Genomic DNA, 21359 nt, shown 5'->3' with positions numbered 1-21359 from the left:
ATTGGCATTATTAAAAGTGGAATAGAAAGGAAAACAAAATCATGGTACTGTACAAAACTTTGGCTTTCATTTGCATTTTGGAATCTCTGTGTGATTCTGGTCCTTTCATCTAAAAAAGAGCATGATGCAACTTGGAAAAGTTTCAGAGAATGGTCAGGGCCTGATGAGGTATTGTTGAGAGTAGGATGGTAGGGAACAACATTGAATGGTATAGGAAAGATGACAGGACCTCTGGTCAGGGTTCTAAAGGCACAAATATAATTTTCATGTGAGGTTTAATTATGTCTTAGAAACCTTTGTAAAAGGATGCTAAGAGTACTAAAAATGTCATGGTTTCTCTGGAAGACTGGATGAAATCATGCAGGAGAACAAGTGGTTCCCCAGAGTCCTGGGGAGTTTTCTCAGTGGGGGGAAGTACCAAATATGACTGATCCGTTCTTACCCTTTCACCTTGACATCTGCTTTTGGTAGTGGTCAGTGTGAGGATATTGGCTGAGACAGACCTTTGGCCTGACTCAGTGTGTTATATTTATCTTCTGAACACATGGGCTGCATAGTGTCTCTGATACTTCTAAAAGAATTCTTATAATTTTTTTCTGGTTCAGAAACTGAGGGCAAGAAATAGAATATTATCAACCTTCTCTCTAAATTGGAGAGATTTGATGTATCTATTATTCAGTGGATGTCATATCCTGGGATGCATCAAAAGCAGCAAGGCCGAGCAGGGTGAGGAAGGGGATTCTGCCCCTCTACCCCACCTGGAGTACTGCACCTGACTCTGTGGTACTCAGCACAAGAAAGATGTGACCTCTTGGAGCAGGGCCACGAAATTCCTCAGAGGGCTGGAGCACATCTCCTCTGAAGACAGGCTGGGAGTTGAGGTTGTTTGGCCTGAAGAAGAGAGGGCTCGGGAACACCTCATAGCAGCCCTCCAGTACCTAAAGAGGGCTTGTAAGACAAATGGAGACAAACTTTTTAGTAGGGCCTGTTGCAATAAGACATGAGGTAATACTGTAGACTAAAAGAAGGTAGATGTAGATTAGATGCACGGAAATAATTTTTTATGATCTGTGTGATAAAATATAGGAACAGGTTGTTCAGTGAGATTGTAGATGCCTCATCCCTGGAAGCATTTGAGGTTGAGCTGGATAGGTCTCTGAAGAAACTGATCTGATTGAAGATGTCCCTGCTTGCTACAGGTGGGTTGGTCTATATGACCTTTAGAGGTCCCTTTCCAAACCATTTCATGATTTTATATAAAAAAAAAATCCATCTTCTCGGCCCCTCTCTTGTCCTCCCCACAACAATTGAATAGTTTAAAAGTTTCTAGAAAAATTTGAACTCTGCTATGCCGATATAACAGATAGACAAACTGGCCAAGAGCTCTCATAGCCAACAGCACACAGACTGGGACATGAGCCCACCATGCTCTTCTTGCTCATTTGGGGTACTCTGGGAGTTTCTCCAGGGCTATCTTCTCTCTGCTATAACAGGCAAGTCTTTGATCTCCTCCTTGTGCAGGGAACCTTGGTAACATTTATGGCACACTGGGAAGCTGAAATCAAATTAAAGCATAGGTAAAAATCCTGTGGGAAATCATTCTGCTGGTGCACAGCTCTTACACATCTTGATATGCACATAGGTGTTTTATCCATGGACCTTCAGTCCCAAACGCTCCTCATGTGGTGAGGCAAGACTATCAGGGGATGCAACATCACTAGCAACTGGCATTCTTTGAAATCTGTCTATGTTTTGCCCTTGTGTTTTGGGAAAAAAAAAAATCCCATCTACCTCTGACCTTTTGCTTATGAAAATAATCAGTAAATCACTGTGGTGTTTTAGTCTCTTTTTGAAGGTCACGTTTAATTGTGTAAATCATTTGTATGTGGCTCTGATCTTGCTATCCCTGAATCTGCAGAAGTCCCTGGAAAGATCTGAAGAGATATTTTACATGTTGATGCAGAGGAAAAAAAATGTCCAGGGATACTTCTTATCTCCTCTGGCAGTGGCTACAGGAAGAGGTTGTAGGGAGGACAAAGGGCAGCCTCATATTTTTAATGAGATTTCACACAAATGGTAGGAAATTGTCAGATTTTAATTTATAGTACTTTAATTAAAATCTTTAACATCAGAATCATGATGTTCACTCAAAGAATCTTATGTGAAAATCTAAAAGAAAAATCTGTCTTTGATTTCCTTTTGTTTATGACAAAGCATCTAAAGCGCCAGACTCTGGGTAGAATATTTCCTCCTGCTCTCGAGGTTGGCTTTATCTGGGTAATAGGTCAAAGCAGAGGCCTTCAGGGGTAGCTTGAAATGTATTTTAGATCTGGAGTGCACAGCAGAGATCCTCCTTTAGCTGTGTTGTCTCTGCATGTCTTTGATGCCACTATGACAACCTTCCTATCTGATTTTGTCTATGATTACATCAAAATTGCCCTCCTGGTAAAGTGCACTATAAACTTTAATTGAATTCTGCTAACTTTAGTGCATTTTTACAGACAGGAGGAGGCTGTAATGGATTTTTGTGTGCAATGTAGTTACTTCTATTTTCTGAATGCATTCGAAAAGTTGGCAGATATTAAGAGAAAGGACAGAATAACAGAAGCTGCCCACATTGTGGACTCCTAATAGGACACTTGCATATAAATCATATTCTCAAATAAGGTGCTTTTAGACACGACATTTGAAAAAGTTCAAGTACCTTCTGGCCCTGCCAAAACCCATGTATCACTATAAAGCAATAAGAAAATGTGTGAGCACTGCCAGAAACCTCTATCCCTGTGGATCTTCCCTGGTTCAAAAACACGTTTGTATCCAGACAACAGAAAATGCCATAAGCTACAAAAGAGGAAAAGTCCAATAAAAGCATTTGCTGTTCTGAGCAACCACACACTTTGCAAGGTGTTTAACCTTGAGTGTGCAAGCAAGAGTGAGCAATGAAGGAAAACCAGCAGGTTTCTGTGAAACCAAAAGGGCATGTTTCTGACTGGCAATAGAGCCAGTGCTTGAGAATTGGTATTGGGTATCCCAGATCTCCCTCCTTAGGAGCTTGCAAAGGCTTCAGTGCCTTCCAGTATAAGCACCATGAAGGAAAGAAGAGACCACACCCCAAAATGCCAGTACATGAACCAAAGGCCACAGGCTGCTGGTCACCCACATGATGCTCAGAGAATTCTGCGGGTGCCTTTGTAGGAATTGCTGAAAACGGAAAGCTTTGTGTTTAGATGAATATCTTTTGAGGAGTAATGAATGTCAGAAGGTTGTTGGAAGAAGCACCCTGCAGGCATCAAGAAAGCAGTGAAGAAAGATTCATCTGAGGAAAGAAGTCTCTGTAACTGCAGTACTGAATCACAGACAGAGTGGGAAAAGAGTAGGAACTGCTGAACTTCCTCTGGCTTCCTTAAAAATTGAGGTGCAGTTTGACTGCTATACTAACCTCTGCAGAAGTGCAATGTTTGAGGTTTAAGTGGTTACCAAAAAAAAGGCAAATGTTGCTTCTTGCTTAAACTGGCAAACTGGAATGAGTATCTTCCTATTGCAAGTAGACTTTTAACTCTGAAGTTAGGATAAGGAGAGGAGATTGTCTTGCGTATAAAGCAACAACTCTTCATGGTCAAATTCTTTGCAGAAAATAGTCTTATTTTTATTTATGATGCAGAATTGTAATAACCAGATGCTCTGGTTAGGGATCTTATCTCTTGAAATGTCCCTATTAAACTCATCAACAACACACTGGCAGTTCTGTGTTCCAGTTTTGGTTTTTTTATTCATTTCACATGTCAGTCATTATCAATTTGTGCTATTTGTTCATATTACTTTATTTTTAAGCAGACAAAAGAAAGGTAAACCAACTGTAGGAAGGATTTTCCTCCCCTTTGATTCTGAAATTCTCTTTTGATTCCTAAAGCACAGTTTCTTAAACTGCTAGGACTTTGTTCTGCTTATATTCAGTTAAGTAACAGTCCAGATGATTCCAGAAACCTCTACAGTCTGCAGTTTCTCATTTAATAATGCAAAATAAAGTAACTGATTTACATAATTTATGTTTCCAGTGCTGTTTCCTGATTACATTAACAAAATCATGCTTTTACCTTCTCACCTTTGAAGTTCTTACTTTGAAAGCTGAGGATATCTGCTTTATTAATTCAGCGTAGGTGACATTAGGAATGGGCCATGGCCCATAGTGCAGTGATTACAGGCAGATAAAACAGATTCTCATTAATATGAATATATAATCAGTTTATTAAGGTAGGGTCGGTAGTCTGCAAGGAAGCAGGGCACCCTAGTGCAAATTGCTTTGTTTATTTAGAAAAAACACAAACCCAGTCTTGGAGAAAAAAATCAAGTAATAACTGATCAACTGAAGAAGACAAAAACCAGAAAAGGAAATGGATGGGGGGAGATCACAAATCTGACATTAGTGAAGTTCTGATAATAGCTGAGACCTCCTCAGGGCAATGCACCCTTTTCCAGACCAATCTTTCCTTTCATTTTCTTCTTTGTTAAATCCAAAGTCTACCTAATATTTCTAAGTAATTTCAGTTCCTTTATTGCAAAACTGGTTTCAAATTGGAACTAAGAGAAGGTTTAAGGTGGCATTTTTATTTTTTTTTTACCTCCTGAGTTTTATTTCCTCTCATTTTGCTTGTTGACCTGGGGGACTTTGTTCTAGTCTCTGGGCCATACAAAACCATTGATTGATGCGGCCAGGAACTTGATATTCTTATCTGCTTTTCATTTTATAGTGCTCCTCAGAGTGACTGTGCTCTGGTGTGACTTGCTAGATGTTACAACCTGTCTTTTTCCAGGAGTCCTACGGGGGCTAAAGGTTTAAATGTAACCTTTCTCCTTTAAAAGTGATGTATTTTTAATTTCTTTACGCATCTCTGAGACTAATGCTCCAAGAAATTCTGGACTACCTTTTGAGTCTGAAAACCACTTCTGTTTTTATTTGGTGATTAATTTCCCTTAAAATGAGGAGCTACATGTCCCATTTAGGTACCACTGTGTCCACGTTGAGGATTAAAGTCTCTGCCCAAAGACTGATTCTGACAGAACATGAATGTAGTTGAGCAGAGTGATAACATGATTTACCTTTCCAAATCTGCAGCATTAAGGAAGGTTAAATATGCTAAAAAACACTAGGCAGATGTCCTGAAGGTTGCTTAATAAAAGCTGAGCTCAGCTGTCCATATTTAATACTCAGAATGGACAAGCTTGCAACAGAGAAGACAAATGTTTTCTCTGCAGTCATCTCTACTTTTTTCTTCACACCATGTGTTAGAGGACATCCTCATAAATCATAAAGGATATGCAGATTATTTTGCCCTGTTTAGCTTTCTTGGAGGTACTATGGACTTTCTCCTGGAAGTACAACCCTGGCTAGCAATTATTTACTGTACACCAGCCATTAGAGCTGGACATTGATACAGAGAAGATAATTGGATGCTTCATCTGGAAATGAGCAAAGATGTACATTTTTGCCTTCTCTATCCCACCTAGAAAGGTAGAGAGGGGATATTACCAGTGAAAAGGCAGACAAAAGTTGGAAGTCCTGGTACCACTATATTTTGACATGTCTGCCTTGGACTGTGTTCTGTCCTGCTATTTGGAAATATTTGGGCTCATTTCTTGTCTTCCCAGATGTGTATGCTGAAACAGTTGCTTGTGTGTTGAACTGCAGAGTGTTTAACTTAACCAAGAGGTGTTTAATTAAACCAAGAGGTTTAATGCAACTAGTTTAGTTTTCTTGTGCACAAATTAGGTTAATTTTTCTCCGTTGACTGTAAAGAGAACTTTGGCAAACAGTCTGTTTTGTTTTCTGCAGAAATCTCTCTTTATTGACGGTGTAGGAAGCTCAGGGAGTCTAAATTTCTAAATATCCTGGCTTAAGTGTGGAATGTTGGGCAGTGTTCATAGTGTGTCCCCCTTCCTTCTGGCATAGAATAATTTATTAGTGGGAGGTTCAGGTGAAAAGAGCCGCCGTCATCTATACTGAAGTGCCCTTAAGAATATTATCAGATGTTCTGAACAGTCATATGCTTCTATTTTTATTCTGTACATGTTCTTTCCGAAGTCCTATACACATTAACATTCTCCAATGCTGTATTAAGCAATATATCTAATATCTCTCACTCACAGCTTATCCTTTCCTTGAGCAGAATTTTACATACAGGGTGTTTATTTAGGATATTTTTGCTCTTTCTGAAAGAATAGAATGGATAAGGGTTCCTAGAAGGACCACAGTCTCCAGCCAGCCAGAGCTCCCTTGCTTGAGCTTTGCCCAAATAAGTCAGCCATTTCAATGACATTTTGTCAGTTTGGGTTCCATGGTGGTGTTGTGGGTAGTGAATTACCAGGAATCAAGAAATTAAAACTTTCAGCCTAGCAAAAGCTTCACCTCACTTCATCTGTCTCATTATAAAAATAGCTGTGCTACCAGTGCTCCAAACATAGCATTATATTTCTTCTTGTAGCTGAGAAAATACCTTTCCCTGGATCATTTGTTGATTCCTTTGTCAGGCTGAATTTGTTTTACCAACTTGCACTTTCCACTGTGAACTTGCCATGGTGCTAATTTCTATCAGCTGTTCTAATGGGCTTGTTTTCCTTAAAATAACAAACAAACAAGAAAAAAAAAAATCAGAGAAAAGCTCACACACCATAATTTGGGCTGCTGCTGTTGCAGGGTCCTGAGACTAAAATTGTGCTGATGGAGAATTTTTCTCTTTAAAATAAAATCCAAATCCAAGGAAGCAAGCAGACAGCTGTCTCAGCTGCTTACCTGTACCTCACACCTTGCTGCATGCATGTGCCCTGTCAGCTTGAAGTGCATCAGAAGATCACAGTCTGTCTTTTCTAACACAGGAATGGCCAGTCTTGAGTTTTCTCCAGCGGGGAAATTAAAAAATGCGTCTGAGCCTGAAGGGTAAGTTTAAACTGTCTTTTGTTGAAAGGTCTGTGTCATAACATTGATTTGCTTGGCTCCTAGATTTCCTAGCCTCTAAGAAATTCAGTTGTGAAAAGGATATAAAAGAGGCATAAAAATATATGTGTTTTTCCTATATTTTTCTGTTTGCTGACATGTAGTATGTAAGCAGAGGGAACTATTTTGATGCCAAATTCATGAAGAGAAAATACCTAAATTTGTGTCCTTTAAGTGCCAGAGCAGGCGTTTTTGTCACTTTTAAGGTCAGCTTTTGAGGCTAAAAACATAAGGAGTGATGTAAAAATTATGTAGATTACAAAGAATTTAGTGACCTATAGGAAAAAAGTTACTGTGAAATACAGATGTGTCTTACAGAATTGCAAACTGTGTGTCATACTTAGGTTTCAGAAAGATTTCCAAATAGAGTTAAGATTGAAGAAAATTCTGACAGTAGAAATACTAGTTGTTGGACTCTGTGGATTTCTGTCTATCCTGTGGCTGTATATGGCTTTTGATGTATTTTCAGCTTTGAATTGGTTTCTCCATTCTTACTACCACATACCACAGGGTAGAAACTGGGACGAGTAGAGTTAAGAAGCAGTATTAGGAAAAAAGTCTCTCTCTGGCTGGTATCATGCTAGAAACTGGAAAACTGGAGTAATTTGGATCTAAAACAAACAAAAAAAACCCCTAAAAATCAGCTAAGGATAATATTTTACCATACAGAATACATGAATTATTTTAAAGCTCATTAATTAGCCTTTGTAGTACCAACTTTGAGGCTTTGTTTGCAACATGGAGGCTACAAATTAGGTTAAATAAAAATAAAACTCCCTTCTTTTGCCATGATTCTCATATATGACATGGACTATCTTACCCAGGTTCCCATGGGACTCTTGTTTCAATGTAAATGCTGAAAGTTTATGTGATTTTAAAAGAAACAATTGGAGAAATTTATGGGGCTAATATATGCACCTCTGACTCAGGAAGTCTGAATCCTGTGAGACTGAGATTACATCTTGGGGAAGGTGGCTTGGGAAGAGGGTGAGCCATACCCAAGCTGACCTTGAGGGAAATCAATGCATGCAGAAGTGACTGTAACAGTGTAGTGTTAGTGCTCTCCAACTGGTGTCCAATGGCTCATGCAGTCTGGGAGCCTGTTGCCTCTCTCCCTTAGATCTGAGATGCCAAACAGATTTAAATTCACTTGTCTTTCCTGTTTTACTTTCAACGCTCAGTCCTTGAGTCTTGCATTCTACAGGAACTGTTTTCTTCTCTCTGGGTAGCTTAGAGTAGTTCTTGTGATCACAGAAGCATTTCCATTCTGATTATTTGGGAGATTTTATCTCTGCTGCAGAATAGATATTAAACCATTTCTTATCGAGGAGAGTGGATTGATGGCCAGACAGGGAAACTGTGATAGCCCAAGGTATGTATAAACGCTGCAGCAATTCCCATCACCACACCAACTCAGTGACAGAGCTTTACACAAACATGTTACCAAGGAAGGAAGCTAGCCAGAATTATCAGGCTTGTCTGCAGTTTGGAGATACAGGTTTAGCTTCATGCTCAGGCAGTGCTCTCATGTGAATGTGAGCAAGTCAGCCTGCCTGTGTTGTATGGGGGTATGAGTTACAGTCCTGCAAGGAAAAAGCAGAAGACCACAGGGCACCCTAGTACAGTGCTAATGAATATGTAAGTACTTCAGGCACTAACAGACAGTACTACAAGGCTCTTCTGTTTCTACAATGAAGAGTACACTGTCTGCTTCTATCTGAGTGTGTCTCTGTGTGCTCAATACCTGCAGGGATGGAATTCTTTATTGAAATTACACTCGGTAAGTTTGGGTCAAAGATTCCCAGTTGAATATAGTGATGATAAATTAATATTGTTTAGTCAGGTGGACTGTTACACTACTTAGGAGGTTGTACTGGCAAGCCCCACATTACTGGGTTTAGGGCAGATTGTAGCAATCAAAAATAGGGGTTTTTTTTAATGTCTTGAATAAATGTAAACTCCGGCTCTGATTTCAGAAGATGCCTCACTCACTTTACTCGTTTTTATTTTGGGGACTTATTATTCCTCAAAGATAGCTTTATATTTGGTGTCTTTCCTGAAAATACTATGCTGCCACACTACAAATGTGTCCACATGCTCTATTTTTAAATAGAGCTTTTAAGGCAGCTGCTGCTCGCACTGGTGTTTGCAGTGGAACACAGATGCCTAAGCCGTGCTGTGGCTGATGAAATAAAACAGGCACAGCCTGTGCCTGCCCTGTCCTTCAGTTATCATCTCAGCAGCCACAGTAACAGTCCTGCAACAGCCCACTTTGTGTAGTAGGAGGGTGTAATTCTTTGATCTGGGCTGCTTTTTCCTTATAACCTCTGAATCCTACGCCTTACTAAACACTCCTCATCTTGGAATGTTAGGGCTGTATTCTCTGTTATGGTTTCAAAGTCAGAGATACACAGAAATTAGAACTGGAAGGAATGGCAAGAGTTCCTCTAATCTTTGCACTGATGCAGTGCAGGGCCAGCTAAATCTATTATCCTTCACAGCAGAAAAAGAATAGGGGAGCTTTATTGGAAAGTATAGACATAGATCTTGAGATCTGTAATTGCAAACTTTATCATGCTCCTGTGTTCTTAGAGCACTGCAGCCACAGCAGCACTATTGTGATGTTATTTGTGGCAGATGACTCTGAAGACCCCTTAGGTCTGGAGCTGCCCAAATTAATCTGTTCTGTGGCTTATCCAGAACACTCAGTGGAACTTGGCTCCTGGGGATGTTGTACCTGCTGCTGCAAGATTGACCTTTGCCAGCAGATACATGGAGCTTATTTCATGCTACTAAGGAAGGAAGATGATACATTTTGGGTACCACTCACATTTACAGACAGTGATTAATACTTACAGCAGTAGGTGTAAAAAGACATTTAATGCAAGGAGAGAAAGCATCACTGTAAATTGTTGAGGCTTTGCTGGTTTGAGTTAATTAATCCTGTTCTCTTTGGTCAAGACGGAATTTGGGGTTGTGTGTGTGACTGTTGTATGTAGCAGAATCACAGACTTCACAAATAAGGTGTTTTTTTCACAAAGCATGGGTGCAGGGTTTTAATTTTACTACAGCTCACCTTTTTCAAACAATTTCCATTTCCAGAAGAACTGTTCCAGAAATGGGCTTATCTTTGATGAAATGTTTTTGTCAATGTTTTGCTTGTAGAGATGGCTCCGATGATGTAGGTCATAGCCATCCCCTCTGTTTTGCTATTCACAGATTAATACAGTGTGCTGCACACAGAATGCACAGGGGCTGTGTATATCACCCTAATAGACAGTGTTTGCAGAAGGTATAATTCACAAAGGCAGTCACAGCAATTAATTAAGTGCTCTTGGCATTTGGGAAAGAAAGCCCATTTGAAATCCAGCTGCTTGCCAGCTGTGGATATTCATAGCAATTATTAGATTGGTTACTTTTTTCACTCCATCTTTTCATTTTAAAAATCTAATGAATTATTTTATTGCCATCTTAAAAGTCTATTTATAATCCATTCATCTTATGATGAACATGTGTATCCGATTCTTGACCTCTCTTTAATATTCTACAAAGTAGTGTTGCTTAGTTTAAAGTTTTCTTGGCACAGATGTGAGACAATCATATTTCTTAACAGCTTGAGTGACCTTAGCTCTCACTCCTGTACTACTAGAGTGTGAGTTTTAATCAGTATTTAATATATAACTAGGATTTTTACCCTTTTCACTTCAGTCATCTCTACTTTTCATTTCTGTTGGCTAGAATATTCCCCAGGAACAACTGGGGATGCTTGGAGGTGTGGCAATATGGGCAGAATTTTATTAATTCATTCTTTAAGGTACCCACTGCAGTTTTTGATGCCTATGTGCACAGAAAAAGACATCTGATGGCCACGTAGCCACTGTTGTTTTAAACCTGTTTCCTCTTGCAGCTGCAATTGCAGTGACCACTTGAATGCAGCACCATATTTTTAAGCTTGTATTCTCATCTGTCCTGCTGAAGAATGTTTGCTAACAGTGGCTTAGCCCAGAGCTGATGATGGAAGCAGTCTCAGTCATAGTCATGCTGCTGGCAGGCCTGAAGTCTAGCTGAAGGAGCAGCAAAGGTTAATTATGTTAGGTGGACAAGGAGTGGCATTTAGATTCTTGACCCATGGTTGTGGCACTGGGCATTAAAATTTCAGGTATTTTTGGTCTTATTCACAGAATAACTATGTTGGAAGAGACCTTAAAGATCATCGAGTCCAACCCATGCCCTAACACCTCAACTAAACCATAGCACTGAGTGCTACATCTTTTCTTAAAGACATCCAGGGATGTGGTCACCTCCCTGGGCAGACCATTCCAGAACTTTATCACTCATGCTTATGTATTGCCTATGGCCACCCTTCTTAGCTGTCCTGTCCCAGCTTCATGCTCAGGAACTGGGAGATTTGGGCATTTGACCCTGTTCTAAGATGATCAGATTCTTGGTGGACTGTATCCATATTTGTCATCCCATCCCCTTCTAAACTGGCTCTGCTGTCTCCTCTGATTTCCTTAAAAATTATTATTCTGTCATCCTCTGGATAAAAAAGTGAAGATTCATTCCAAAAAAAAACAAGCCAGAGATGCCTCTGTCCTGTGGCCTGGCAACCTCGACACAAAGCTCATGGTCTATTACTGGGTACTGTATTTCCTGACCTACTGGGCAGTATTGTGTGGGTAGGGTGAGGAAGGTGGTGGAGGTGGAGGATTTTTTCTGGGAATCCCTCTTTGGAGGGGCATACCTGATGCTGCTGCCTGTATCAGCCTACCAGCCTGGGTGTCTGAAAGGAGGGCTAGAGCAATCCCTCTCCATGCACAGCTAAACTGCAATATTTTGGAGGTGGCCCTTGCTCCAATAAAAACAAACTGAAGGCTGTGGGACCTGGCCAGTGGATGATCATGCCTGAGAACACTGGCTCTGATTTTTAAAAATTCTTTTTTCATAATTCCCTACCTAAGTAATAAACAAATTGCATGCATACACAAGCATTAATTGAAGGGAACAATAGAAAAATGAAGCTAAATGATTTATCACAGGGAGGGTTTGAAGTACAGGAAAGGGATCTTAATCAGGAAGCCAGAAACATATCTGTCCCTTATGTGAGGAAACACTTTTCTGAGGACAGTCGGTAAGATTGAAAACTGACCTGACAACTTAAGCCTTTCTATGCATTAGAGGTCTAGAAAAATATGGCATATATCCATTTTTACTCTATTGGCTCCCCAGTTTCTTTATAGCTAGATGTCGACCTGTAGTGTTTTCTAATATGATCTGATGTTGGGGGATTTTTCCCCCTTCTTTGGCCTGCCTCATTTCTTTTTGATAACAGAATGTGAAGCACCAAGGTCATCTTCTGTGTCACCAAAACTCAAAGAAAGTTGCTCTTACTTGCTACTTAACAATTTCAATATCTGGAAATTACTGTGCCACCAAAGAAAAGTACTGACCCAGAAATATCAAGTCTTGATCAATGAGGAATGTATATGCCTGTGCCTCTCTAATTTTGATTACTTCATTTCCCTGAGGAATGTAAGGGCAAGCATTGTGTCAGCAGTGACCCTCAAATCACCTCCCTTTCCTGTAATCCTCCTGGAGGGACTTGGGCTGTCTAAGCAGAGTCAAATGGACAAGACATGCAGGTGGGAAGATCCCAACTCTTTGCATAACTAGCTCCTACTGCATCAATTCTTTCTTTAGCTTCTCTCTTCCCCTGCTTGCTGGTTGTCACACTTACTGTTGAGGTATATTTGGTAGAGAAGGTTTCAAGCTTTCCAAAAAGTTGTCATTTACTGTACTCAATAGATTTACTTTATCTATTGGTAGCTAGGAAGAGGAGAAATGGCCTGCAAAAGGTAGTTCTAGAGATAAGAAGCTGAGAAAGTTGAAGAGAATTAATGGCATAAGATTTAGCAGAGAACTAATGGATTGAAAATAGAGTTGCAAATGCTGGTGTGAGTAAATACTACTAATACAAATAACAGCTGCTTGAGTTCCTACGTGGTTGGAATCATCAGCTTCATGGAGAGTTACTTGCAGAGTCCCTTATCACTCTTTCTGCAGTTCTTTTTTCAATCCTTCTGTGTCCTTGATGAGACTGGACCCCATCTTGCACAGGCTTATGCCACTTGGTCATGGTGATAAGCACGGGACTTGTCTGCTTTCAGCTGGTTAAACTTGGTTTAATATATAATTTAATGATTTTTTACTCTTCTTATATTGTCTTTCAAAACCACACAGGTTACCCTTTCTCCAAAACTGGTTCCCAGTATGAGTGATATTTGTTGTCTTGAACTGAAATTGTTTAACCTCATTTAAAATCCTGTTACAAAAACTTGAAGTGATTTATTTTATTTTTTTTTTTTTACTTATTCTGTATTTTCTAAAGGGTTTAAAATGCCAAAATGCCTAAGTTTTTCAAAGCTGTTACCTGATTTTATGGATTTCCAATAGAGGGACACATACAGACTTGATTTTTTGCAGGAAATTCTTGGGGGCTAGTTAATGTGGCTAAAAATTCCATTTCCTCCAGACAGACAGCTAAATATTTTCGTGCATGTTTAATTTATCTGTGATATTTTTTCCCAAAGTTTCTGTCCAGTACTTAGAAATCCAATCACAGGATCTAGAAATAATACTGTTTGGAAGGAATTTTGCACCTTGGAAAATTTTGCTAGTAATTGTTGTAAAATGACCATACCAGTTAGGAATCTGGTTTTTCTTTCTGATATGTAAAACACACCATTAAATTAATAACCAGACACAGTAGAGCAGCTCTTTTCATTACTTAAATGGGCTTAATTGGAGTTACAGCAAATTTAGATTGCATACCAGCAGCACTATATAAATTAGGTATGCATTCCCATGAATAATACAGCCATTATCCAACTCTCCTTCTTCCTGATTTCATTCTCCTCCTTAAAAGAAGTTAACATTTTTGTCACCTACTTAATACAAATGATATTTTACTCTTAGGAAAGAAATAATAGAAGAATAAATGGTGCCAAACTGTAAGACAACAATTAGAAAGTCACTAGGAGCAGCAGTGAAAATCTTTTATACTTTTGTGGTAAAATATGCCTTGAATTTGACCGTGGTTTTGGCATGAAAAAAAACCTGTTATGTGCTATGACCTGCTACATTTAGCAGCCAATGGCAAGATTAAGTGTCAGCAATGAAGCCTTTTTTGTTGATCTTTCTGCTCACTTCTACTCTGTGATTGAACTAGAGACACCCGAACATGACCCCTCCTTATGCATCCATTGGATAAATCCATTACAAAGCAGTGACACAGCTCCCATCCCAGCATTTACCAAATTAGCCCTCTCTGTCCATCGATAGTGACTAGGTGCTGGGCTGATCTCTGTTAGTAACTTTGAGAGAAAGGAGATATGCCCTTAAGGTCAGCTAAAATCTTCACAGCCTGATGCATGTGAGGTGTTTTCGTAAGCGTTGCTCAATCAGCAACAGCAGATGGGAAGCCCAGGCTGCCAGTTTAGCTGATGGGGTGACTTTCACATGGAATTCCCACTGAACAAAACACACTTCTAGCAGCTGTTTGCTTAGATAGTGTTTTTATAGATCATCCAATATCCCTGAGCAGTGTGGTACTCATTTTCCATGAAGGAAAAAAGCTCCTATTTTTCAGGCTTTAGAAAGCCCATGAAGATGCTCCATTTCCTCTAATCCTTCATCAAAATAATTGAAACAATTCTTATGAAATAATAAATTTTCCCTTAAAAGCTTCAATTTCTTCACAAATGCTTTTTGAAAAAGAGGTGTCTGGAACAACTGGGCAACTTAACTTTTAATTTGTGCTTAATCTTTTATCCAGCTTCTCAAGAAGCAGGGGAAGATTTTTAGGACCCAAAAGAGAATTAGGTTTGCAAAGCTTCTCATCTTTCACTGCAACGTGAATGTTTCTGTCTTTGAACCTTTTAAATATCCTCTCATAACAAAGATGCTGAGTAAGCATGTTCTTTCAGCTTGATTGAGGGCCAGATTTAAGGGTTAGAGTTATTTTTTAATGGCTGTTTTAGCATTTTTGGTACTTTCCACTCTCATAGTTATTCAGAAGTGGGCATGAAATGGAAATGACTTTGAATATTTATCTTGCTTCCCTTTCTATTACTTGCTATGCTTTTATAGGCTTAATTTTTCCTTCAGTATTTATTATGCATTCTACCTAACTTCAATTCTGAGTAGCAGTTGTAACTGAGGCTTAATGAAGTTTTTTGATGGCGAATATAGATGCATTCAAATAAAACATTTTATTGTAACATATTCCAAAACTAGCCAGTGGTATTAATTGTAGTGTTAGAGATTCAAACAACAAGGTGATTTTTTAGTTTGTATAGCCTTACAGTAAGAGATAAGTAAATCACTGATGGAATAGAAACTAATAAAGTATCTGAATTCTCACCTCATTGCCGATTTGGCAACAATTTTACGTATTCTTTCCTATATATTTAAGAACTTATTCATAGATATTCTTTCTGATATAAACTTGAAAATGTTCACAAATATTTTTAATGCATATTTCTAAGCATTTCCCTGTGAGTTTTTCTAAGCAGCTGATTGCAAGTAATTGGCAATCAAAATGCAAGCTGTGCTGATTTATTTTTATTAGGTACATCACTTACAGCAAGGTATTGTTTCTCTCCCCAGATGGAAGTTCCAGTTCAGGAAAATATTAAAACAGAGAACTCAAAGGGACTTCATAAAATGCTTACAGGTATGTTCCTCAGCACTTTCCTGAGTCCAGAGTATAATGAGAGTAGTTCTTTAAAGCAAGTTTCTGCTATGCATAGTTAGTGTTTATGAGTTTAAAATACACTTTCTGTCTGTTTTCTCTGATGTTAAATTAAAACTTGCTGCTTCCATAATATCCTTGCCAGGAAATTTGCTTGCCAGAAGTATCTATAGAGAGGGAGTAGAAAATGAATGTGAATGCAACCCCAGCAAATGCTGGTGAGTAATAGTCAGGGGAGCAGGAGGTGCAATTCCAGTCTAATCATGGTCCAAACCATGGATGTCATCCATGAAACAAAAGGATTTAAAACAGAGGCCTTTTTATGTACATTATCCTGCCACCCAAATAAGAATGGATTCTGGTATCTCTTGGGTTTTCCCCCTATATCTGTAGTCATGCAAGACAAAGAGATTATAGTTTCAGGTTCCTGTCCTTCCCATCAGAACATGAAATTTTAAAAAGCAGTAGGATTGAATCAATTGTACACACATATATTGACAGATATGACCATCTTCCTACCATGCTGCTTGGTTTTGTCATGTAATTTAAGGAATTTGATCCAGAGCACTGAGAATTACATTTATCATGTAACAGTTTGAAAGACAGTTTGTCATACAGAGGGGCTCAGATCTCATTAAAATCTCATTCCCAGCCAGCATCTGGTGATGGAGGACTTGATACAGGTAAGGAAAGTTCATTGTAGGGTCAGAGCCTGAGCATGGGGATGAAATTTCTTTTGACATCTGCCAGGGGATAGATCTTCTGTGTAGGGTGTTGTGACAAGACAAGGGCATGAGGTAGACCTTTTCTTCTGGACAGCAGAGGATAGGATCTGCCCTGTAGGATCTGCTGCTTTTAGATTTCTAGCCAGTAGAATGGCAGTTCAGGCTACTGTTTCCAACTGATCGTGACACTGACTTGCCTTTCTCCCTTAAAGCAACTTAATTTAGAATATTTCTAAAATTAATTTCAAGAATTGCTCATGCACAGGTGGGTTCAGTAAGTTTTAATATAATTGATAGGTCCATTTTACTATATTGGTAATTTAGTCTTACTTTGGACTGTGTTCTCAGTTATGTCCTGTCTGATTTTTTTTTTCTACAGAATGTCTGGTTATTTTATGTATAGCATGTGAAACATACATATTTTTATAACAACTGGAGATGTATTTGCAGGAGAGTGAAGTTTCACTTGCAGAGTTTGAAACTGTAATCAACAAACTGTTCTTTAATTTAGACAAAGCAAGCATATCAAACAGAAATATTAACCATTCTATCTTGCAGTGAATACTCTAATGTAATAACAAAAGATTTGGAAGTAAATCACCAAAGCTATAAAACTCCTATATGCATTTCCCATGCTGATCATAATACAGCTTGTTTACTAAGGAAGTGGGAAGTCTTGCTTACCTGGCAGAAAGCAGGGGGAAAATAGTTTCTCTTTGTCATTTACCATATATGTCTGTGTGGACTTTATAAAAACAAACACATCAAGAGTATCAAAATACCAGGTTTACTTTCCAGTCAGTGTAACCTGGTAGAGGTATGAGGGTGGATTTTGAGACATCATATAAAAAGCTCCAGGCATACCTTCTTCAGTGCAAAGCATTGTGGCTGGGGACAAAAATAGTTGTCACTGGCAAAAACCACCTAAATACAGGTGGATGTGAATCAGTGGAAGGACTTTACAACTCTGCAAAAACATGAAGGAGGAAAAACCAGTGAGAATGCCAGTGGTGTTTTGCTAAGATTGGGAGGCAGCAGTCTGGGCTCTTGGTTCTGCTATTGATCTGTGCACACAGCCACATAATTCTCATTTTCTTAAATCAACCACAGCATCACAGGGTCACAATGGGGCAGTAAGCTCAGCTGGTCCTGTAGATGCCTTTGTTTTCTGCTTCTTTCTACTGTGAAACAGAACTCAAATTTTGAATAGGAGTAAAAAGACCATTTACTCTTATAGGTGTTCTGGGTTTATTAGCAAAGTGGTTCTGAATAACAGTTTTCTCTTCAGTCTTGAGGATAGGTACATTTTCCTGTGTTCCTGTGTCCTGACAATGGGCACAGTTAGCTATGTATCATGGTAGAGTAACCAGATCCTTATTCCCAAGTCAATAAATTCTGTATGGCTCAGGGGTGGTGCCTAGGAGTTGCCAGCTTACAGCAGGCCTATCTCCCCAACTTGCTGTCCTGCTCTTTCCATCTACATTTATTTAGACCATGTAGTGAGGCTCTATGCTTAAAACTGTGATGTGTTTAAAGAGTAGTCATTTGTATTAAGAAAGTAAACTTTTAAAGAGCTTTGATTAGGTGAGGAGGGGAGCAGGGTGTGGAGGAGAAGAGTTGGAGAGAGGAAGTGTATGAAGATACCTGGGAAGATTAGTGTATTTCATATGTACTGGGACAAGACTTGCCCTTGAAATTGCAGGGATTTAAGGAGCACAGTGTCTCTTGTATCCCTTTAAGCATGGTTTTAAGGGTTATTGTACACAAGTCAAGCAGTCTATAGTTTTTGTTTGCTAATGGTTGGTGTTTTAGGGATTGTTAATCCTTCCTGTGGACTTCATCCATAGAAGGTTGTGGTAGAAGGACACAGATCCCCCAAAATTGGTGTCTTTTGGGATCTCAGTAGGTATCATGTCACAGTAGTCCAGAGGTCAGTATGGGATAATTTCTCCTGGGAGCATTACAGACTCAATTTGTTGGCCTGTGTTGATTATTTCTGAGCTGCTCCTTTTCTTATCACAGTACAAAGCCTGACCCAGGAGTTCATGGCATGATGACATGTCCTAAACCTTCCAACAGCACAACACACTCAGCAACTCTAGAAAGTGGCTGTTGAGCAGCAGCAAATGAAAATGGCCAGCAGGTGACTCGGCTCCAGGCACACAAATTGTCATTGCATTAATTGTCATTATCTCTGAAAACCTATCAACTTTTCCCACCAAATGCCTCTTGCAGAGGCCTTGGAGGGCCATCAGATTCAGCCTATTTTAGACAGCTTTTCTGACTTACCTCTCTTGGTTCAACAGCAGAAGGCATTTCAGGGCATTTTCAAGCCATGGAAGGACAAAGGTTGTTATTCAGAGGCAGAAACAGGATAATGAGTGACTCAGCCAACCAGTAGAGGAGGAGAAGAGAGATCACATTTTCCATAGTGTGGGCCTCAAATACAGAAGGTATAAAGCAGTGTGAGATCTTTTGCCCCTTCACACCAAGCCCTGCTGTCTCAAGCTTCTTCCTTAGACACAAAGGAGCTGGCCCATAGCTAAAGGTCTGCAGAGGTCACCCATCCACACCACTCAGCCCTCTCACTCTTTGGCAGTCAAACTGATATTTAGGTGAAGTTGACTTTAGCCTGTGAAACATGCACAAATAACTTCAATTAGTATATTAACCTGGCTGACCGGGTGGTGAAAGGCTCCATGCAATTCTGAATGCCTTCAGAAGAGATTGACTTGACTACAACTCACTAGCTGGGAAGAGAAATGACAAAACCAAATAAGAGAAAGGCTTTCTCTATACCAGATTATAATTATGCTGCATGCACCTTGGTGCCTCAGGATGCTATGGAGCTGGTATTAGAGAAATTTGTGTCAATATGTGACCAGTAAACAGCATCGTTTACTATGCTATAACTTTCTAATGAGAAGATTTTTAAACTGTATATGTATATATATATTAGAAGAAGACTCTCTTAAACAAAGTGACCACATCTGCATTCTTAATCACCCACCCTGGCTGTTGTCAGAGGTGGGAGTCTGAGTAGGGTATTTGGTCTAAATCTGTGTAGTTGCTTCCATGATTCTAAGCAGTTTTTGATCCATCTGTGAATTAAGACAGGGGTTCTACAGCTTGGTGCTCTGTAGTTTAGGCCCATCAGAACAGAACTCTCTAATGTACCTAACTTAGCCAGTAGACTGGCTGTAGGCTGATTGGTGAGGGGTGAGTCAACTCATTTAAAGTAAATCACACTAGAACTGTTTTCTCTGATCTCCAAAGTGCATAGCCTCTTGCCATTGTAGCAGGATCTTCATGTGAAAATGAAAACAGAATTTCATCTGAAGCTTTAGTTCTCCCAGCGTACTTTAAAGCAGACACAATTTTATATTCACAACACAAAAACTGATCCATTCTGTATTTCACTTGAGCATGCCATTTATTTTCAATCTCCCTCTGAGTAGAGAAAGGTACTATGACAATAAATGAAAACATAAATTCCTTTGAATTGCTGTTCTTTTGCTTTTTATATTGCTGCTGAGATTTTTGCTGGCCTTGGTTTCTCTTCCTCACTGCTTCTGAGTCTATTAAATGATATTTCTTAATGGTTCCAGTTGGTGTTTAGAAGAGGAGAAAATCCTCTCTCAAATCCAGGGGGTTGATGAGATTCTGAACCAGAATTTTTTCGAGACCAGATCTAATATGATGTATCTGGCCAGAGCTAGTAAGAGAAAAGGTTTCTCTGCACAGCTAGTTACTTGGCATTCTTACCCACAGCTGTCAGGCGTAAAGATCTGCTACTATAATTTGGAACAGGGACTTGAATTTTTTTAAAACTTTATTTCAGTCTGTCTTGCTGGGTTTCTTCTTCATGGACACAATGGATACTTAAACACTGATGGGGACTAAGTGACTGATTCCATAGCTTGTGGACAGTCAGCAGGACTGCTTTCAGCTGCATTTGTAGTGCCATGTGTTTGTCTTCTTTGTCTTTCTAATTCCAGGAAGTTGCTTTGACTATTCTGGAAAAACATGTTTAGCTTGTATGTTGCTTCAGAATTTTTTCATGAATGTTCTTCATGTCCTCTTGTTTGTGTAACAGAACCAAATGTCAGAGCCTGAGTGTTTGTGAGGAAATAGAATTTTTTGTTTTCCAGACAGACCTGCCTGTGACATATAAATGCTGGCAGCAAGAAGCAACTGTTGTGACACAGCTTGTCAGGAAAGTAAATCTGGGCCTTGGGCTTTCACCACTTTGGGCTCCTGGTGACAGGTGTCCAAGTGACTGCTGCCTGACTGGTCTGCTTGTATCCATAATACCTAACTCACAGCAAAGGGGCTTGTCACCCAGTGAGTGTTGTAGCAAGACTATCACAGAGTAAAGGCTTTTCAGACATGATCAGCTGCTGCTACATCTCTTCTTGATTTTCCCTGCTGTTCCACTGAGCAGGGCTTTATCCTGGACAAGGTAAATGGTGTGTTGCTATCACAGCTTTTAGGGCTACTATGCAAGAGCCAGCCTGAAGTATTCAGCTCTTTCAATGGGCAGTGTGAAGTTGAGAATTTCATTTTAAATGTCCTTGAATGCAGTAACACAGCCCTGTTTACTTGTAGGTACTGAATGTAGCATATCAGTAGCTTGACTGACAAAGAAGTGCCTCTAGTACCTGCCAGCAGTTCTATGTTACTGTAACCCACAGTATGGCAAGCATGTGAGGTACACAGGCTTGTGCCAGTATGTAATAGCAAAATAATGCTTTAGCAAGTGGGTGGTTGGGTAGTTTTGATTTTTTGTTGCTTTGTTTGAGTTTTTGTGGGGTTTTGTGCATTTCTTTGGGTTTTGTGGTTTGTTTTGCTTTCTTTTCTTTTTTCTTTTCTTTTCTTTTCTTTTCTTTTCTTT

This window comes from Taeniopygia guttata, chromosome 4, assembly GCF_048771995.1.
Source record: "Taeniopygia guttata chromosome 4, bTaeGut7.mat, whole genome shotgun sequence".
Taxonomy (NCBI): domain Eukaryota; kingdom Metazoa; phylum Chordata; class Aves; order Passeriformes; family Estrildidae; genus Taeniopygia; species Taeniopygia guttata.
This window is presented reverse-complemented; position numbering follows the sequence as displayed.